The 20,327-nt window shown below is 51.9% G+C and overlaps 1 protein-coding gene across 5 annotated transcripts in view; it reads right to left on the bottom strand.

The window, feature by feature from the left end:
* UPF3B (UPF3B regulator of nonsense mediated mRNA decay) overlaps positions 1 to 20,327 on the bottom strand; it is a 747,911-nt gene that overhangs the window by 170,618 nt on the left and 556,966 nt on the right. The window lies entirely within an intron of this gene.

The raw sequence follows: 20,327 nt of genomic DNA, 5'->3' as shown, positions 1-20,327 counted from the left end.
AAGCCCAAGGGAGCACTTACAGAAAATCCTGCACAAAGAGGACGGACTCCAACAGCTTCATCAAAGACTCTGGTTCAAGCTAAGCAACTGATCCTATTCATAAAAGGGGAATGTGTGCAAATATGATATATGGCATTTATAACGCGCCTGTTCACAAGTGTTTCTAGGCTCGATATAAGCAATTATAGCCTTACAGACTGATAGATTTAGTTGCTTTTCAGATTTCGATGATCAACAATAACTTGGATGTCTCAGCTTTTCACAAACACGTGTATAAGTTGCCACACAGAGGATGAACCTATATCTCAAAAGTGAGTACTCAACTGGGAGGTTTTGCTTGTCCTGCTTTCTCGCTTTCTGGTACCCACCACCGAGCAAAATGTTGTATGGAGAAGGTCACGTGCGCCACTATTTTCACAAACATCTGTCAGCAACAGTTGTAATCAGCTTCATAGCAGATAATACAGTGACAAGTGAAACAATGACCAAGTGCTGCTCCATCCTCTCCCACAGATCGGAAGCATGTCCTTGTTTAAGTGCATACCCTTCTGCAATGTTTGTGTGAATTTCCATTTGTTCTAGAATGCCACCAAACATTTTAAATAGTTCTCTGCATGTCAATGTTTAGCCCACAGTTGTAGTCAACTTGAAGATTGCCTACTTACGATCAACATTCCCAACTTACGTCCATGATTTTAGTTTTTATGGAACATATTTTCTTAAATTTGTAAGAAAAAAGGCAGAGTAGTGTAACAAGCCAAGGGGGCAAGAATCAAATGCAGAGAACACTCAAAGTGGAAAAAGCACATGCAAAAAAACTAAAAGGCAAGAGTTATGAAAAATATAAACAGCTGTACACTTATCTGTCCATTTCAATGTTCAGAACAATGGCACATGGCCAATACTGGATTTTTAAGAGGACTAAAGAAGGTGGAGGGATGGAAACAGTCGGGACTATGGGTACTGGGAATCTAGGAGTAGTGGAATAGAGGGGTAAGAAGACAAACTTGTATTAATTTTCAATGAAACTACTTATGGTGTGTGAAAAAGGCACCTAGCCGGCTATGGGTACAGGTGGGCGTGGCAACAAAGTTTTTGGTATGGAGGTGAAATGAGAAGACTCATGGAGGACCCCTTCTCCACCTCTCCAGTCTGGCCCAGCTAGTCACACACTGGAGCTACTAAAACCTCACCCTTAAGCATCGCAGAGATTAAGGTCCCCCTTCCAAACGACAACTCCACAGAAACCGAGGTCCAGTCCCCCAAAAAAGCCTCAACTCAGACAGCAATTATCTATTAGGGTCACAGCTCTCATAGGGTTGGCCAAGCGCTTGCAGCGTAGCTGAGTAACTCCCCCAAGGCACACAAACACTCCGAGCTTGCGCAGGTTTGCGAACCTACCTGTGGCATACCCAGTACTGCGATAGCCTGATAACGCCTTCTCTATGGCCCAACCAGGTAATCTGAGAAAACCCACAGTGTCTACCATAATAACATTAGGATGGCCCGCTCAGCCTCATTCCGACCCGCAAGGAGGGAAGAAACCTGCCCAATACCAGCATTCAGATGTTCTAGGCCTATCCGATGTGGACCCTGAACCCTAATCCCACACAGGAGTTGGGGGAATCTTGGTATAAAAGCCAGTAACTCCAGGCCCAGCTTGTGGGCTGCTGGGGTAAATTGTGGTTGGCGGTGAGAGGAATTCCAATGGCATGGCATGGACTGCAGAGACGACGAGGTTGCTGTTAGGGAGAATTCTCATAATTGTGCTAATTCCCTTCACCTTAGAGACCCCCAGGAACTTTGTTGGATTTTGAGAACTTATTTATTTTCCTGGAGAGAGTGAGCCTTTTTTCCCCACTCTCATGTATTTTGATGTCTTTTTTACTCTTGTGTTCTTAGATTATGGTGTTTTAAGACAACTCCAAAGGCATCATCTTTTCATGTGTGTTATACAGCATCCTCAGTGCAGTGACACATGGAAGCCTTTCTAGGCTGTCCCATGGTTTAAATACCTTCTCTGGGATAAACTACTGTTTCTCAGAGAATGTAAAGTTAAATTGACTTTACTAGTTTTTTTCCTAGACCCAGCACACATAAGGGGGATAACAGCATTTCAACTAATCCAAACTACTAGATCTCAAATAACAAAAAAACAACAATACAACATCAAGATCCAAGCGAGAAATCGGAACTAATAACCTCTAACGTAAACTAAAAGGGCAAACAGAATAGAATGAGTAAACTGGATCAAAGCAGTGAAGCGGATAAAAAGAATAAATTGTACGAAAGCAGTAAAGCGGTTGAAATGAATGAAATGGTTGCAAAGGACGAAAGGATCAAAATGGACGAAAAGAATAAAGTGAAGAAGATGGAAAGATTAATACAGGAGACGGATGAGTGCACAGACAGATGGCATGGATTGTATGAGTGCATGGTATAAATGGAAAGTACAGAATAGACGATTCAAGTACATGGGATGGGTGTAGGGCATGGGACAGATGGAGAGCACGGAACGGATTGAGTGCGTGCAACAAGTGACATGGGCTGAACTGATAATATAGGATTAAAAAACGAAGTGAGTGGAATGGATGGAGCGGATGAGTGTGTTGAACGGATGAGCGCGCAGAGCGGATGAGCGTGTGGTGCAGATGTAGGTCGTGCTGCGGATGTAGGGTGTGAGTGGATGTAGGGCGTGATGGTGTTGAGCAGATTTAGGGTGTTGAGCAGATGTAGGGTGCTGTGGTGTTGAGCCGGGGTGAAGTGGCCGGAGGAAAGGGGGAAGGGGCCGGAAAGAAACAGGGGAAGGGGCCGGAAAGAAACGGGCGAAGTGGCCGGAAAGAAACGGGCGAAGTGGCCGGAAAGAAACGGGCGAAGTGGCCGGAAAGAAACGGGCGAAGTGGCCGGAAAGAAACGGGCGAAGTGGCCGGAAAGAAACGGGCGAAGTGGCCGGAAAGAAACGGGCGAAGTGGCCGGAAAGAAACGGGCGAAGTTGGGTGGTAGGAACGGAGGATGGATCTGGAAGAACGGTTGATGTATATGGACAAGACGGGTAATGTATGAGGAAGGAACGGATGAAGTATGTTGACAAAATGGGTCAAATTTATTGAAGAGAACGATTGAAGTACGGGGTTGGAACGGGTGAAGCATACGAGTGGAACCAATGAACTGGGTGGAACCGATCAACAGGGTGGAACCGATGTGGAAGGGACGGGTGATATATGTGGAAGGGACGGGTGATATATGTGGAAGGGACGGGTGAACGAGCGTAGAATGGGTAAAGTGGGTGGAACAGGTGAAATGGTAGAACAGATGGAGTAGGTGGATGAACGGGTGATGTGTCTGGAATCGGTGAAGTGGATTGAACGTGTGAAATGGGTGGAACCAGTGAAGTGGATGGAACATTTGAAGATGACGTATGTGGATGGATGATGCATGGAGAAAGGATAACGTGGGTAGAACGAATGAAAGGAGCAGTGCATAAAATGGTTGGAGTGCACTGAACAGATTGGAGTGCACTGAACGGAGTGGAGTGCACTGAACGGATTGGAGTGCGTGGAACGGATTGGAGTGCATAGAATGGCGTGACTTACATGGAATGGTTTGGAGTGCATGAACGTTTGAAAGAGCATTGAAACTAACGGTTTTGAGTGCTTGAAACGGTCGTAATGCGTAGAACAGTCCGAGTACATGGAACGGATGGAGTACAGGGAACTATTGGAGTGGGCTCGATAGCAAGCACCTAAGGTAAACCACCATATGACATCTCCACGCTTACTCTCTTCTTTACACCACCACTCAACTAGAACACAGCGATACTATGACACCATTCGGTATAGCTGTTCTCATACTATCATTTTGCCTCATACTCCCCATCACCCTAACTAAACACTGCTGGTTACACACCCTCCAGCTTAGGCGTTCTCCTCAGGCCTAACGCAGCCAGAATTGGACTGGATAACAACCGGACAGAACAAACACATACTCTTGATCTCTCTAGCACCACACCTACCACTAAGAAGCAGCTATCACACGAATACCACACCAGCTGCACATGTATTCGGTGCTCACACGCAACTTTTGACTCCCTCTACTTCTCTACAGCCTTGAACTTCGGTTCCCGAGGGCGTTCAGCCTACCAGCACCTTGAGACCATACCAATGGTACATAAGGCGCTATATAAATGCAAAGTAACATAACATAACAACACCATCTTACAATAGTGCTTGACGGGTTACCTAGAATCCCCTATGTCTAGAAACTCATGTAGCAGTCAAATGCTACACTTTCCTATTGAAATGGCTGGTGGCAGTGGTTTTACAACAAAGTACCATGATTCTTCCCGACCGCGAACACTGGTAGCTAAAAATCACGGCAGCCATGTTTTTCGAGATGGCGTCTGAGCCCCCTTTGTTTAAACAGGTCCCGGTCTTTTTTTGCAATTTCTTTTTGGAAAGGTCCTTCTAGAGTTTGTCTCTGCGTGCCAAACTAGGTTTGGTCCCTTTGTTCCTACGCCTTTGGCGGGCTTCAGGACTGAAGACCGCCTCTGGTGCCTGAGTGTCTGGGGTGGGCAGGAAGTGAGGGAGGTGCCCGAAAATCCCTGTGCTTAATCTCCTAGGAGATCCAAATGTAATCTGGCGCAATTGGCTGGCTGACTGTCCGGCAAGGACAGCCACCCTGCTGGGTGAGTGGCAGCTAGGCTGGAATGAATGGGAGAAAACTGAATAAAAGGCGAGTCTCTTTGACTGAAAGGCATAGTCCACCACTGGAAGAGAAAGAACCGAAGACGAGCTGGAAGAGGACAGCTGCTGCAGCTACTGGACCGTTGGTTTGCCCGGTGGAGCCCTGTTGCAGGTCCAAATCTCCTCAACAGAGACGCCCCTTCAAGGACAACTTCTTCCTTTGAGTTGGTGGGACCAATCAACTCATAAGCCACCTGGATACCATTCTCAGAGCTGGTTAGGATTAACCAGGGAGGAGGACACCAGCTTGTGTGCTTGAAGAACAGCAACAGGAATCGAAGATTTGCCAATTTGCCCACTTTGTGATTCGTCCCCGTGCAGCGCAGGAGTCCTCCAACGTCCTTACTCTTGTCCCCACAACTGAGGCTCAGGAACAGCGAGATCTGCAGGAACTGCCAGGAACAGAAGTGTTCTGCTGCATCTATCAAGCTCTTCATTCATCTACCTCAAACTCCCTCAATACCTTTCCCTTTGCTTCTGCTTTCTCTCCCTTGCTGACCTCCTGGCTGAAACTGAAACTGCATTGGTTACCTGGCCACACTCTGATCTCGGGCCCAGGTCTCCTCCCTCTCCAGTCTCACTCCTGCACTGCCTTCCTGGCAACCCCCACACTTGGGGACTGTTTCTGTATCCCTACAGTTCCACTATTGGCACTTGACACCTGTTGTCCGCCTTACTCTTGCCACCTGCTGGACTTACCCTCACTATTTATTTATATCCCATGCACTGCACTATCCTCTCTCCCTTACCCCCTCGCACTTCTTCCCCTTCCCATGCACTTGCACGATCTGAATGACACTTGGCCTAGTAGGATCGTTGTCTGTCCTCCCTCTGTTCCCACTCCCTTGCCTCGACACGCCTTGAAACAATTGTGTATAGGTGCGTTATAAATGCCATATACCTCTTACCGCGAATGGTTGTGGAACTTTGGCAACTTGCAGGCCTAGTCACCTTGTGACCCGACATACAAACCTTTCTTCCGTGAACTATTCTAAGAACCGTGGCAAAGACTTTTCCATTTTAAATACCAGAACCGTTTTTACTTGTACAAGACACTAGCCCATTGACTTTGGCCTACCTATTGCATTGAATCAACTCCTCTGGTGAACTCAAACTATTTGCACTGTTTTTAAAGTAAGTGTAATATTCGTTTTTATCAATTTATGCCTTTTTGCTCCTACTTCAATGCTATTTTGCTCCGACTTCAAGGGAGCTCAACTGCTTAGTAATCAGTATTGTAGTATAATTTGTGTGATATTGGTTGCCTCCTTTAGCAAATGCTTTCTAAATGATTGTGTAATAAATTAAGAATTGTTTTACCAAGAAACCTTGAGAACAAGTGTCTATCTGAATACTTGTTATTGTAGACCTCTGTGTAACACCCTTACAAGCTCACATTCCATCTTGAGATAAGACTGGCTGCTCAGCTCGCTACCAAAAACTGTGTGGTACAGACTTATACCAAAGGTTGGTTTTGCTTACACCTGTAGTCCTAGCTGTGTGTAGTGGTACTGCCAAAGGGTACTGCATACTAACTTTGCCTAACAGTTGCTAGCAGCAAAAGTAGGAGAAGAAGCCTCAAGTGGAGGCGTGAGGGTGAGAAGTTGGCAGGGGTTCCATCTGGAGTGGGGGTGGGGACAACTGGAGAAGCTGGAGATACAAGATAGTTAGGAGAAGCTGTGGGAAGTGGCAGCAACAGCTGCACATGAAAGGGAGGATAGTGAGGAGGCGGTGGAAAAAGGAGAAGGGCAAGCGTATGCAAAACACAAAGTGGTGGGAGCATTAAAAGTGGTGATCTGAAACAAAGAAGGCAACACATGCAATGATAATATTTTATTTATTGTGGTAGTCAAATTTAGACTCCACAAATTACAAAACCCATAATGCATTGAATTATACTAAAAAGTTCATTACATGCAATGAGAATATGTAGGAAATAAGAGACCAGGGTCAGTCGGAGACCGGTAGAAAAGGCACGAAACACAGGCAAGCAGGTCAGGGCAGTGAAGACTCTACACTCCAGTGGAATCTCAACTATATCTGGAGTAGAGGAGGGGCCCGTGGACCAATGGTTAGGACCAACAATGCCAGAAGCTGGCCAGACTTGGACATGGAGGGTACAGGACCAGGGAACACCCCATATAGGGGAGCCAGCCCTAGGGCAATTGATACCCCCTCAACTTGAGACTCGAGGGGGAAGGATTGGACTTTCCACACTGGCCAGGACAACATACATTTGACCAGGATTTGTACTTCTTTCATTGGTCCTAGAGTACCCGCACCTTTTGGTTCTTGCCCAGACGCTGTTCTTTATCCAATGATCCTGTGTTCCTGGGCCTCAGTTGTGGGGACAAGAGGGAGAACGTCTGGAGGACTCCTGCACTGCAACGGGACGGTCGGCAATAGAAAAGACCAACTATTCACCACCGCAGACTCTTGGCTGTTGAGATGGGCTTTCCTTGCATCTGGGTTCCAGCACTCTGTTGAGGGGGCTCCGGCTCGGTCAGTCCTGCTTCCTAGGAGTCCGGAGGATCTTCCTGGACCTCTTGGACAACGTAAAAGCAATGCACACAAACTGGTGTTCCTCTCCCTGGCTCTACGGTTTCCAGCAGCAACTGCAGTGGAAATTGAACCAGCTTCGAGAGGATGTCCAGGTGGCTTACTTTGGAGTTGATTGGTCCCATCAACTCAAGGGGAGAGGTTGTCCTTACAGGGCTTCTCTAGTCGAAACGAATTTGCAGCTTCGGCACAGCAGCAGGGCTTCACTGAGCAAACCAACGGTCCGGAGTTGCAGCAGGTGTCTCTTCCAAGTTATTCTTTGGATTCCTTCGTCCATGTTAGGCAGAATTCTCAGAAATGTGCTAATTCCCTTCACCTTAGAGACCCTCAGCAACTTTGCTGGATTTTGAGGACATGATTTCTTTACCTGGAAAGAGTGTGAGCCTTTTTTTCCCCCCAACTCCTGTATTTCGATGTGTGTTTTACATTTGTGTTCTCGGATTATAGAGTTTTAGATAACTCAATAGGCATCATCTTTTCATGTGTGTTACACAGCACCCTCAGTGCAGTGACACAGGGAGGTCTTTTAGACTTCCCAAAATGTCTGGGATAAACTACTGTTTCACAGAGAATGTAAAGTGAAATGGACTCTTTTCCAAATTCATAGACCCAGCACACAACATCTTACAATGGAGTGCTGGAGGGGTTACATAGTATCCCGTGTCTAAACACTCATGTAGCAGTCAAATGCTACCCTTTCCTATTGACAAGGCTGGTGGGCAGTGGTTTTACAACGAACTACCATGATTTTTCCCCAACCTCGAACACCAGTAGCTAAAAATCACATTTTTCAAGATGGCGCCCTAAGCCCCCTTGTTTAAACGAGTCCCGGTCTTCTTTTTTCGCCATTTCTTTTTGGAAAGGTCCTTCTAGTGTTTACCTCTTCGCGCCAAAACAGGTTTGGTCCCTTTGTTCTTGTGCCTTTGGCGGGCTTCAGGACTGAAGACCGCCTCTGGCGCCCGAGTGTCTGGGGTGGGCAGGAAGTGAGGGAGGTGCCCGAAACTCCCTGTGCTTAGTCTCCTAGGAGACCCACATGCACTCCGGCGTGATTGGCTGGCTGACTGACTGACTGGCAAGGACAGCCACCCTGCTGGGTGAGTGACAGCTAGTCTGGAATGAATGGGAGAGAACTGTTTAAAAGGCGAGTCTCGTGGACTGGAAGGCAGAGTCGACCACTGGAATGAAAGAACCGAAGACGAGCTGGAAAAGGACAGCTGCTGCAACTCCTGGACCATTGGTTTGCCTGGTGAAGCCCCGCTACAGGTCCGGATTGTCAAACTCCATTCGACAGAAGCTCCTTCAAGGACGGCTTCTTCATTTGAGTTGGTGGGACCAATCAACTCATAAGACACCTGGATAGCATTCTCAAGGCTGGTAAGGTTTAACCAGGGAGAGGGACACCAGTTTGTGTTCTTGAATCTACAGCTACTGGAACTGAAATGACTCCATTTTGTTTGCTTTCTTCAACAATCCTATGCAGTGCAGGAGTCCCCCGACGTCCTCCCTCTTGTTCCCACGACTGAGGAACAGCGAGATCTTCAGGAACTGCCAGGAACCACGACGTCAGAAACATTTGTTTTCTTCATACAAAGGTACTGTGCCAACCCAATTGAGAGAACGTCACTCTCGCTGAGAAAGCTCGTGAAACTTTCAGGCCTAATCAGCTTGTGACCCCACAAATGATTCTTTTTCACCTAAACTACTTCTGAGAACTTTTGCAAAGACTTTACCGTTTGATACCAGAACTGCTCTTTCGTATCCAGAACACTAGCCCATTGACTTTGGCTTGGCCTGGCCTATTGACTTGAATTGAACTATTCTGGAGAACTGAAACTATTTGCACTGCCTAGAAAAGTATATATATATTAAAACATTTTTATTTTGTATTTTATCAAATTTATTGATTTTACAAAATTGAAGATTTTTGTTTACACAACTTTTTTTCTTTCTCATTTCTCGTTTCTTTTTCATTTCTGGTTTATTCCTACTTGTTCCTCCTTTCTTATTTCATTTCATCAGAGAGAAGCTGGAATTGGTCCACTTTTAGTGCATTCAGCCAGAGCGGCTTGCAAGATCTTTGCCGTGGCAATTGACCAAGAAGTTTTTTCACCACTTACTAGGCGACTCCACCATACTTCTTCTCTGAGAATGCATTGCTCTAGTAAGGGCCCAAGATATGTTTTTCTAAATTTCTGGGTTGCAGGGCAAGTCATCAGAAGATGCCTGACTGATTCTATTGTGGACACATCCTTGGAAAGTCGACAAGAGGTGATTGGTGATAAGCCTCTCAGGGTGCAGATTTCGTTGGTGGGAGGTTTAAGCGAGCCCTCAAGAAGAAGTGGCAACCTCTCGACAATTTGCTCTGTTTTGTGTAGTTTTTTGATCTGCATAGGAAGATGGCCAAGTAGCCTGTTATTCCAAGCCAGTTCTTGCGTTTCTCTATTTTTGTTGGATTCTGCACCAGGTCTTCTTCTGAGCACGCAATTTGGTCTAGTTGAGATCTTTTCTTTTCTGCCCATGTTGTTAACATCTTGCATCCGCCACCCTTCATTTCGTTGTTTATCATGTTGTAAAGAGGTGTTGATTCAGGGATTATCACTTTCCTGAAAAGGGCCATTTCACTTGCTTCAATTGTTGCTTTCAGGGACAGTAGATCTAATTCTCTCCCGATTGCTTGTATGGAGGTCGAGTTCGGAAGTTGCAGGACCTTGCGCCAGAAGTGGCCTTCCAATTTTTGTCATATGCTTGAGGGAATTGTAGGCATAGCTTCACCTCCACATGCCAAAGATGGGACAAAGTTTGCCTTGTAAAACTTTAAGACTGGCATCAGGGAGAAGCAACCATATTTTCTGTCCGTTACGCGAGCCTGCGTGGTAAATTTTCGCGTCTTCGCCCATAGATGAATCTGCATTTTTGCTTGGCATTTAGAGCTGTCCACCATTGCACCCAAATACTTGAAGTCCCGCACCATATTCGATTTTGATGTTGTTGAGATTCCAGTGGGGGGTCGGGGGCCTTTGTTTTTGTTTAATGGTTTTTCTAAAATCATTATCTTAGTTTTTTTCTTTATTTATCTCAAGGTTGTTCTTAGATATGTAGCAGGCCAAGTTGTTCATTTGCCGCTGCAGACCAATCGAGGTCTGGTCTAAGAGGATGATGTTGTCAGCGTATAATAAGGAACAAGTTACTTACCTGTAACTGTTGTTCTCCAGCATGGGTCTGGCATGGATTCACATGCTCATGAATATTCCCCGTCGTCAGGCTGGGAATCCTCGGTAAAGAAAAAAAACCAGTATCAGTTTCGTTTCTGATCTGTCTTTCGTAGTAATAACCAATCACTGGTCTCTGCGTCATACTGACCACAGCCAATGACTGCCCTCTACCTAAGCACCGCCTCTGGCAGCCATCTTCAGATTTGGAAGCACGTGAAGTGGCAGTATGACCAAGTGAAGAGCCGCAGAGGGGTAGGCGGGAGGGTTCGCATGTGAATCCATGCCAGACCCATGCTGGAGAACAACAGTTACAGGTAAGTAACTTGTTCCTTCTCCAGCATGGGGTCTGGCATGGATTCACATGCTCATGAATAAAGAATACATAGCAGTACACACATGCACAACCACGGGAGGTGGCAAAGGCTCAACATTAAGCATAGCATCAAACTCAACATTAAGCATCTTACCTCCTCACCAGGCTCACCTCAGGCGAACAGGTTGCGCAGCACTGCTTGGCCGACCCTGGACTCCTCCCTGGAATCCCGATCGACGCAGTAGAACTTCGTGAAGGTGTGCGTCGACCTCCACGTAGCAGCCCTGCATATGTCCAGCAGGGGCACACCAGAAAGGAACGCCGTGGTAGCTGCGATCGCTCTGGTGGAATGGGCTCTCGGACGGCCGGGCAGAGGTCGGTTTGCCAACCGATGACAGTACATGATACAGCCGGAGAGCCATCTGGAAATGGAAGCCTTCGAGAGAGCCTTCCCCTGATTAACAGGTCCAAAGTTCACAAAGAGTTGTGACGTCTTCCGAAAACACTTCGTGCGGTCCACGTAGAACTTCAGCGCTCTAGCTACATCCAGCGAGTGCAAAGTCCTCTCAGCCGGCGACGAAGGCGACGGGAAGAATACAGGCAACACCAAGGGTTCGTTGAGATGGAATTCCGACGGTACCTTGGGCATGAAGGAGGGGTGCGTCCTGAGCACTACCCTCGTGTCGTGGAAAGTCAAGTACGGGGCCTTGCAGGAAAGGGCCTGGATCTCTCCCACTCGTCGTGCGGAGGTGATGGCCACAAGAAAAGCAGTTTTCCACGATAGAAACTTCAACGGAGCCGAGTGCAAAGGCTCGAACGGAGGTCCCATGAGCTTGGTCAGCACCACGTTGAGCTCCCACGCCGGGGCCGGAGCCTTCACCGGCGGGAACGATCTGAACAGTCCCTTCATGAACTCTTTCACCAGACGATGAGACCACAAGGACGTCCGCCCCGTGGTTCTGGTGTATCGGGAGATCGCAGCAAGATGAATCTTGATGGACGCGTGTGCTAGTCCAGCTTTGGCCAGCGTCAGCAGGTACGGCAGTACTTGGGGGGCCGTAATCCGTAGAGGGTTAATCTTCTGTGCGTGGCACCAGACAGAGAACCTCTTCCATTTGTGTCCGTAGCATTTAAGAGTCGAGGACGCCCTGGCCTTTGCAAGAACCTCTCTGCAGTCGGCCGGTATGTCGTATCCTCCAAACTCTAGCGCTGCAGGAGCCAGGCCTGCAAGTTCAGCGACTTCGGGTCGTGGTGGAGGATGGCGCCTCCTTCCCTGGAGAGTAGATCCGCGTCCGTCGGCAGCTTGATCGGCGGGGACGCTGACAAGTCCAGAAGGTCCGGGAACCATATCTGCCTCGGCCACGAGGGTGCGACGAGGATCATCCTGCACCGTGACCTCTTGAGCAGGTTGACTAGCCGGATTAGCAGAGGCAAGGGAGGGAACGCGTAGAGGAACAGGCCCTCCCAGGGGAACGAGAAAGCATCGCCCATGCTCCTCGTCTGGGGAAACCTGCTGGCGAACCTCCGGCACTTGGTGTTCGTCGCCGTCGCGAACAGGTCGATCTGGGGTGTGCCCCACCGTCGGAAGAGGCGATCCACCAGATCCTGCCGTAGTTCCCACTCGTGGCACGAGCGCAGCTCCCTGCTGAGTGAGTCGGCGATGGTGTTTTTTATCCCTGCCAGATGAAACGGCACCAGAAAAATCCTTTGGGCGACGGCCCAATGCCACAGGTCCTGCGCCTCCTTGGACAGCGCTGGGGACCTGGTTCCGCCCTGTTTCCTGATGTAAAACATGGTGGTGGTGTTGTCGGTGAAGATCCTCACCACCTTGCCCTTGAGGGACGGAAGGAAAGACCTGAGGGCCCAAAACACTGCACGGAGCTCCAGGACGTTGATATGCAGGGACTTCTCCGTCGGGAGCCAGAGTCCCTTTGCGTGCAGATTTTCGGTGTGCGCTCCCCACCCTTCCAGGGAGGCATCCGTAGTCGCAGTCTCCTGGTGGGCTGGGGTCTGGAAGTCCATGCCCGCCGTCAGATGCGCGCGGGTGCCCCACCACCGTATCGCTCGTCGGAAGTTCTCGTCGAGCTTGATCCTTTCCTCGAAGCTGCCCATCGTCTGGATCCAGCGCGCATCCAGGAATTCTTGCAACGGCGCATCCGGAGCCTGCACATGGGAATGAGGTAGATGCAGGAAGACATCATCCCGAGGAGGGACTTGATGGACCTCACTTTGGCCGCGTCGGCCACCAACATCCGTTGCACCTTGCCCAAGATGGTCCTGGTCCTCTCCTCCGACGGGGAGGCCAGAAGGGACACTGTGTCGAGCCTCGCTCCCAGAAACAGTGCGACTTGCGCGGGCACCAGGTGGGATTTGGCGTAGTTCACGAAGAATCCCAGGTCCGTGAGGAGTTGGACGGTCCTTGCCGTGTGAACCACGGCGAGTTCCCTCGTCTTGGCGCGGATGAGCCAGTCGTCCAGGTAGGGGTAGACGTGGATCTCCTCGCGGCGCAGCTGCGCCGCCACCGGTGCGAGGCACTTGGTGAATACCCTGGGTGCCGACCGTAGTCCGAAGGGGAGGGCTCTGAACTGGTAATGACGCCCTTGCACCACGAACCTGAGGAATTTTCGGTGCCCCTTTAGGATGGGAATGTGGAAGTAGGCATCCTCCAAATCCAACGACGATAGGAAATCCCCTTCCTCCAGCTGGCCCAGGACGTGCTGGAGGGTGACCATCCGGAACTTCTGCGCCTTGATGAACTTGTTCAGACGTCGGAGGTCTAGGATGGGGCGCCATCCTCCCGTCTTCTTCTTCACGAGGAAGTATCCCGAGTAAACTCCGGAGCCCCGAAGCCTCTTTGGGACGATTTCGATGGCGCCCTTCCTGAGCATCGCCTTTACCTCCAGGAGAAGTTGAGGGACGTGAAGTTCTTTCCTGGCCACGGGGGGGACACGCGGGCACCTTCTTTGAAACTCGAGCGCGTGGCCCCGGGCCAGGGCGTCCAGCACCCAACGGTCGGTGGAGATGGACTCCCACACGCTGACGAAGCCCGCCAGCCGGCCTCCCACCGGGGTGCTCCGGTGGGGGCCCGACCCCACAGCCGGTTCAATCCTGCTTGGACGCGGCCTTGCCGCCTTGACCTCCTGGGCGACGACGACGGGGTCCGCTAGACTTGCCTCGTCCTCTGTAGGCCTCTTGCGACGACGAGCGGGCCGCTTGACGGTAGGAAGCGAAACCGCCGCCGGAACCTCTGGAGGCGCCCTTGCCTCCGCTGCTCCGAAAGGGCGTCCGACGTTGCTGCAGAACTCCGAGGGCCCGGGCCGTCTCAGTATCCGCCTTGATGGCCTGAAGGGAATCGTCCACTGTCTTCCCAAACAGGTTGTTCCCGTCGAAGGGCATGTCCAGGACTCTGGTCTGGACGTCTTGCCGGAAGTCCGTAGCTTTGAGCCATCCACGACGTCGAAGGCAAACGCCGTTGCCCAGCTGGCGGAACCCAGTGTCGGCGATGTCCGTCGCCACGGTGATGGCGTGGTCCGAGGCCACCTCACCTTCCTGCAGGATCTCCAGGGCCTCCGCCCTCTTGTCGTCCGGCAGAAAATCCAGCAGGGGAGCTATCTTGTATCAGAGCTCCCTGTCGTAGCGAGCCACGATAGCCAAGGCGTTGGCCGCTTTAATCGTCGTCGCTGCCGACGAGATGACTCTACGTCCCATAGCATCCAATTTCTTTCCCTCGCCGTCCGGCGGGGAAGTCGATGTGGAGGCCGCACCCCCCCCCGCTTTCTTCCTGGCTGCCGCGGAGACAACGGAATCCGGGGTAGGCTGCGCCCGGAGGCACAGGGGGGCCGTGTCCGGGACCCGGTACTTTTTCTCGTACCGGTCTCTTCTAGCTGGCGTCGTGGAAGGGTTCTTGAGGAGGGAAAGGCCCTCATCCCAAATGTCGTCCAACAGAGGCACTGCGAGGACCGTCTTCCTCTTGGCCTCGCGCCGCTGATAAAGGAAGCCTTCCTTTTTCTTCTCCTCAGGGCAGAGTTGGAAAAGCTCGGAAGCCCTGGAGATCATGGAGTGGAAAGATCCGATCTCGTCGGGCGGAGAAGCCCTGGCGGGAGGCGACGACGGAATATCCTCGTCGTATGCCTCGTCGTCCGTACCCGTCGCTGCCGTGTCAGTTCCCGTATCATCCCCTCGGGTGGACGGGGGAGAGGGCTGGACGGGGCGCGACGGTTGAAAAGGAGGTGGTGGATGGATCCTTCTTTTCTTGGTAGGGGGAACACCAGAAGGTCCCGGTTCTGGATCCCCCGACGGGAAAGGTTCCTCCGTCGGTAACGGTAGTCTCGTCCTTATCTCGGAGCATAAGGACTGTATAGCCAACAAAATGGCCGCCGAGTTGTCTTGCGGCGCTGGCAGAGGGGAATCCGACGGGCGAGCAGGGGCCCCGTCGGTATCCTCGACGATGTCGTCGTCGTCGTCACCTGCGTCGGGGTCCATTCCGACGGGCTGGCCTTCTTCCACGCCTAGGCCGTGGCTTAAGACCTCGATCAGCTCCTCTTCTGAGGTTGAGGCCGAATCTACGACGACGCCCTGCCCCCCCTTCTTCTTCCCCACGGAGGGTTTCACGGGGGTCCTATCGATGGGCACAAAAGAAGACTCCCTCCGAGGAGGCAGGGAGATTCTGGGCCCCGCGGTCGCCACCACTGGCGCAGCCTCCACAGGCTGAGCCAGGGCCGCCGCGACCGTTTCGATAGAGGGCTTGGTCGGATGGATCAAGGTCTTCACCACCTTAGGTGCGCTCACCGCCTTATCCTTGAGGGAGGGGGCACTGCCACGCTCCTCCTCTGCCTTAGAGCTCGACCGGGGCCTCTCCAGGAGTTTCGCCGGGTGCTCGGCCTTCCTCTTACCCGACCCAGAGCGTTGGCTCGTGGTTGATGGTGCCGGGGAGGGTGCGCCCTGCCTGGCGCCCGTAGAGCCCGACCGTTCGGCGCTCCCGGTGCCAGCGGACTCGCGGTGCTTAGCCTTATGTTGGGCCCCCGTCGCCGGGGCGCCCTCAAAGGTCTTAGAAGACCGCTCGGGTTTCTTCTTCTTCTCGCCAGACGGGCTCTTACCCTCCAGCCAGTTGGCGAGACGTTGATGGCGGTCCTTCATGGTCCGTTCCGACATGTTGCCGCAAAACGCACAGTCCTTCTCCACGTGCGTCTTGTCCTCATGAAGGCAGTAAAGGCAGAAAGAGTGTTCGTCCTCCTTAAAGACGTTCTGCAGCTGGCATCCAGGGCAGACCCTGAACAGCTTTCCGGGCGTCGAGCTTCCCTTCTCCTGGGCCATCTCCGAGACCGGGCCTGAGAAGCTTCTGGAGTCCTCCGAAGTGTAGCTCGACGAAATCTTCACCCTTGAGGGGCGCAGACGAATCCGACACGGGTCCCCGTTGATCGGATGTAGGATCGGTGGAGCTTGAGGCTCTTTTGACCGAAAGAATCGAGTTTTTGTGAAAAAACGCGAAAAAATAGCACTAACGCTCGAGAGCAATAGCACGAGGATCCCAACACATGAACGTGCGGTAAAAATCTGAAGATGGCTGCCAGAGGCGGTGCTTAGGTAGAGGGCAGTCATTGGCTGTGGTCAGTATGACGCAGAGACCAGTGATTGGTTATTACTACGAAAGACAGATCAGAAACGAAACTGATACTGGTTTTTTTTCTTTACCGAGGATTCCCAGCCTGACGACGGGGAATATTCATGAGCATGTGAATCCATGCCAGACCCCATGCTGGAGAAACAGGGAACCACGGTCTCCCCAAGTTTAGGTGGAAAGGCTCTGATGGTACTGCTCTCTTCTTTGTAGTCACCCAAAAAAAGAGATGAACAATTCCCTGTTTACCCTTCTGTTAGTATTTCATCGGACAAGAGGCCTTTTTGGTTTAGCTTCACTCTCATGGAGGTCAAAGAATGGAGAGCATTAATTGGCTCTAAGATTTGATTTGGGCAGTTCCAATTTGACAGTTTTGACCACAACATCGGTCTGTCGAGGGGCGTGGCTTGGACGGCCATGTAAGAGGTCGCACTCTGGAGGAGCTCCGCTGATCCTGTTTTGATCCTGATGGAGGGATACGTCCACGGGGGCCGGCCGACGTTGGAAATCGATGTCCAGGGGTGCGAATGCCACCACTACATCCTGTGAAAGTTTGGGACGTCCAGAAGGCTTAGAAACCGAAATATTTGTGATTGACTGGGACGAGCCCTGAGCAGGCGGACAAGACAAAATGGCGGCGACACGTTGCGAACACCGAGGATCATGAAGTCAGTGTCGCGATCACGAGTGCTGGTCCTTTGCGTCCCTTTGCTCGGAGACTAAAACACATGAGCGCCGCCTAGGACGCACGGTGGCCCAGCGAGCGGGAGTGCCGAGTGGCTGTAACGACAGGACCGTGGGCCTGGTGGTCGGAGTGCTCCGGGCGTGTTGGATGCCCCATGGTGTGGTGGGTCAGGCTTTGGACGTTGGGTGGCGTGACTCCCCCTCGGTGACTGGCGGGACGGGCCCCCGCCCGACTCATACAACATTATGACCACGAGAGGTGTGAAACCCAAGGCCAAACAGCCCACGATGGAGGCCTACGCCAAGTCCCCCCCAGGGGCGGAAGGAGGCAAGATCAAAGAGACCCCCGTGACGACCGCGGAGTCACCTGGCACGATACAGGAGGTGCTGGCGGCGATTGCGGACTTAAAAGTGTCATGGGAGACCAAGCTGGGCCTCGCCATGAAGGAGCTACAGGAAGGCTTAAACCTCAAGATCGGTGCCGTCCAGGAGGAGGTGAATCTGCTTAGGCTGGATGTGAGGGCGGTCTCGGAACGCGCGGGGGCCATCGAGAAGGAGACGGCCACGAACACGGCAGATTGCGCTGCTCATAAAAAGGAGCTACACGCCCTTGTGCAACGGGTGGGCAACCTGGAGGACAGAGCGGAGCAGGCGGAGGGACGTGCCAGACGCAACAATATCCGTATCGTGGGCCTACCTGAAGGAACTGAAGGGCCAGATCCTACGGAATTTGTGGAATCCATGCTTTTGCAGGAGATTACCGGCGGGGTACTGACCCAGGGGTTTGCAGTTGAGAGAGCTCCTAGGGCCCTAACCAGGAGGCCGCCTCCCGGGGCCCCCCGCGACCGGTGATCGCGAAAATTCTGAACTACCGTGATCGCGAAAAGATTCTTGAATTCTTTCGAAAAGGGGGAACGATTGACAGAGGATCGGCCAAGATTACGGCCTACCCTGACTACACGCTACAAGTACAGCGGAGTCGGATGCACTTCGGAGCGGTGAAAAGGAGACTTCGTGAAGCTGGCCATCGGTATATGCTACTCTACCCGGCCAAATTGAAAGTCTTCTACAGAAGCAGATCCCTGTTTTTCGAAACACCAACTGAGGCGATGGACTGGCTAGACGCGCTGGGCAGTCCTCAAGAATCAGGCATCCAGGCAGAGACTACGGAAGATAAGTAGCTTGTGGCTGGGCCGCCTGGGGCAACGGGGCCGAGACATTGGGACTTGAATATAGTCACTGGTACGATATGTGATGCGTATGATGTGGTACTGACTGGCTGGCCCGTGGGGCATGCCTACCCGTGGTCACTTGATTGGGAGCTCCAAGAGGCTTCCTTTGTCCCCAATAGTAATATATCTAGTTAGTTAGGTCGCTGTTAGATCGGCGACGCCCCGCGGGGTCCTATTCCTTGTAAACGGGATAAGACCAGACGCGGGTGGGCCTGAGATCCAGGGATGGAGCTGGGCTTTTGTTGGGATGGGAGGGGTTGTGTGCTGTGGTGTGTAGTTGGGAAACAGGGAGGGGGGATGGGGATCAAGGGCGGAAGAGCCGGCGGAGTGTTAGACCAAGGGGGTATTGTGGGGAGGGCGGGGCTGAATACAGACCAAACCGATGGCATCGGATAGTCTTCGCATAGTTACCTGGAATGTCCGAGGCCTCAATAGCTACCTCAAGCGAAACAAAGTCATGCTATACCTGAAGAGGATGCGAATAGACATAGCCCTGCTACAAGAGACCCACCTCACCAGGGAGAAATTGGAGGTGGTTACGAGGAAGTGGAAGGGCAAGGTAGTGGGTGCCACGTACTCGGCGTATGCTAGAGGGGTCATCACCTGGGTGGCGCCGCATGTGCCGTTCCGGGTGCTCGACTCGATAGTGGACCCGGAGGGTAGAATGGTGGCGATAACAGGACTCCTGGAGAACAGGGAAGTACACATCCTCAACCTGTATGCCCCCAATCATGATACTGCAGCCTACTTTAGATCCCTCTATGGCAAACTTGGCCCCTTGGCAGGGGGCGCGATGGTGTGGGGTGGGGACTTCAATTGTGTCTTAGATCCCAAAATTGACCGGTCCGCAGACACCAAAGGGAAAATGTCGCCGGCGGCCAAGGCGCTCGGGACATTGCTAGGAGACTTAAGACTGGTGGATGTGTGGAGGAGACTCCACCCCACGGAGAGGCAGTATTCGCATTATGCGGCGCCATACGACTCATATACGAGATTGGATTATGTGTTTGGAACTGCCGAGATAGCGGGCGAAATAGTAGAGGCGGAATACAAAGCTCGAGTATTGTCGGACCATTCGCCCCTGGTGGTAGAGTGGCGACACCAACCCCCTAGGCCTCGGGTCCCCACATGGAGACTCCGAGCGGAAGCACTGCAGGATGAGGGTTTCCGGGAGGACCTGAGGGTTGCCATCGGAGAATATTTCGAGATAAACACGGGTAGTGTGCGTTCTACGGGAACTCTGTGGGAGGCCTTTAAGGTAGTGGTGCGCGGAGTGGCGATCTCTAAATCCAAGGGACTTCAAGGGGGTATCGAGAGGGAGCTTCAGGACACCGAAAGGGAACTGGAGAGCCTGGCTCGTCTTGAGAATGCCACTCAGGTAGACAAGACTAGGATGAGAGACCTTCAGGTGGCGTGCAGCGCTCTTTGGGACCGACTATGTAGACTGAACCATAGGAAATACACTGAGAGGCTGCACGCGGGGGGCGACAAGCCAGGCAGACTGTTGGCCTGGCTGTACAAGAGTGAGTCCCCCCGAGCGGTTATCCATGAGATCCGTGGTGAAGACGGTGGTCTTCGCAACACTCAGGATGGGGTGAACGAGGAATTCCTCAAGTTCTACAAACGTTTGTATGAGGACACTGGGGAGGACAGGAGCCAGGACATCCTGAACACACTGGAAGACATTGGTCTTCCCACCCTAGACGACCTGGAGCGGGAGGAACTGGACGCCCCTATCACTTCTGATGAGCTGGAGGTGGTGATGCGGGGCCTCCCCACGTGCAAGGCACCTGGGGCGGATGGCCTGCCTGGTGAGTTTTACAAGGTGTACGTGCGGGAGCTGCTGCAGCCTCTGCTGGCCTTGTTTAACGAGGCATACGAACAGGGAGAACTCCCGTTGTCCCTCCGTGAGGCCATGATTGTCCCATTACTGAAACCAGGCAAGCCGGCTGTTGAGTGTGGATCTTA

Source organism: Ambystoma mexicanum, chromosome 5p (genome assembly GCF_040938575.1).
Source record: "Ambystoma mexicanum isolate Mex_15411 chromosome 5p, UKY_AmexF1_1, whole genome shotgun sequence".
In the NCBI taxonomy this organism is placed as follows: Eukaryota; Metazoa; Chordata; class Amphibia; order Caudata; family Ambystomatidae; genus Ambystoma; species Ambystoma mexicanum.
This window is presented reverse-complemented; position numbering and strand designations above follow the sequence as displayed.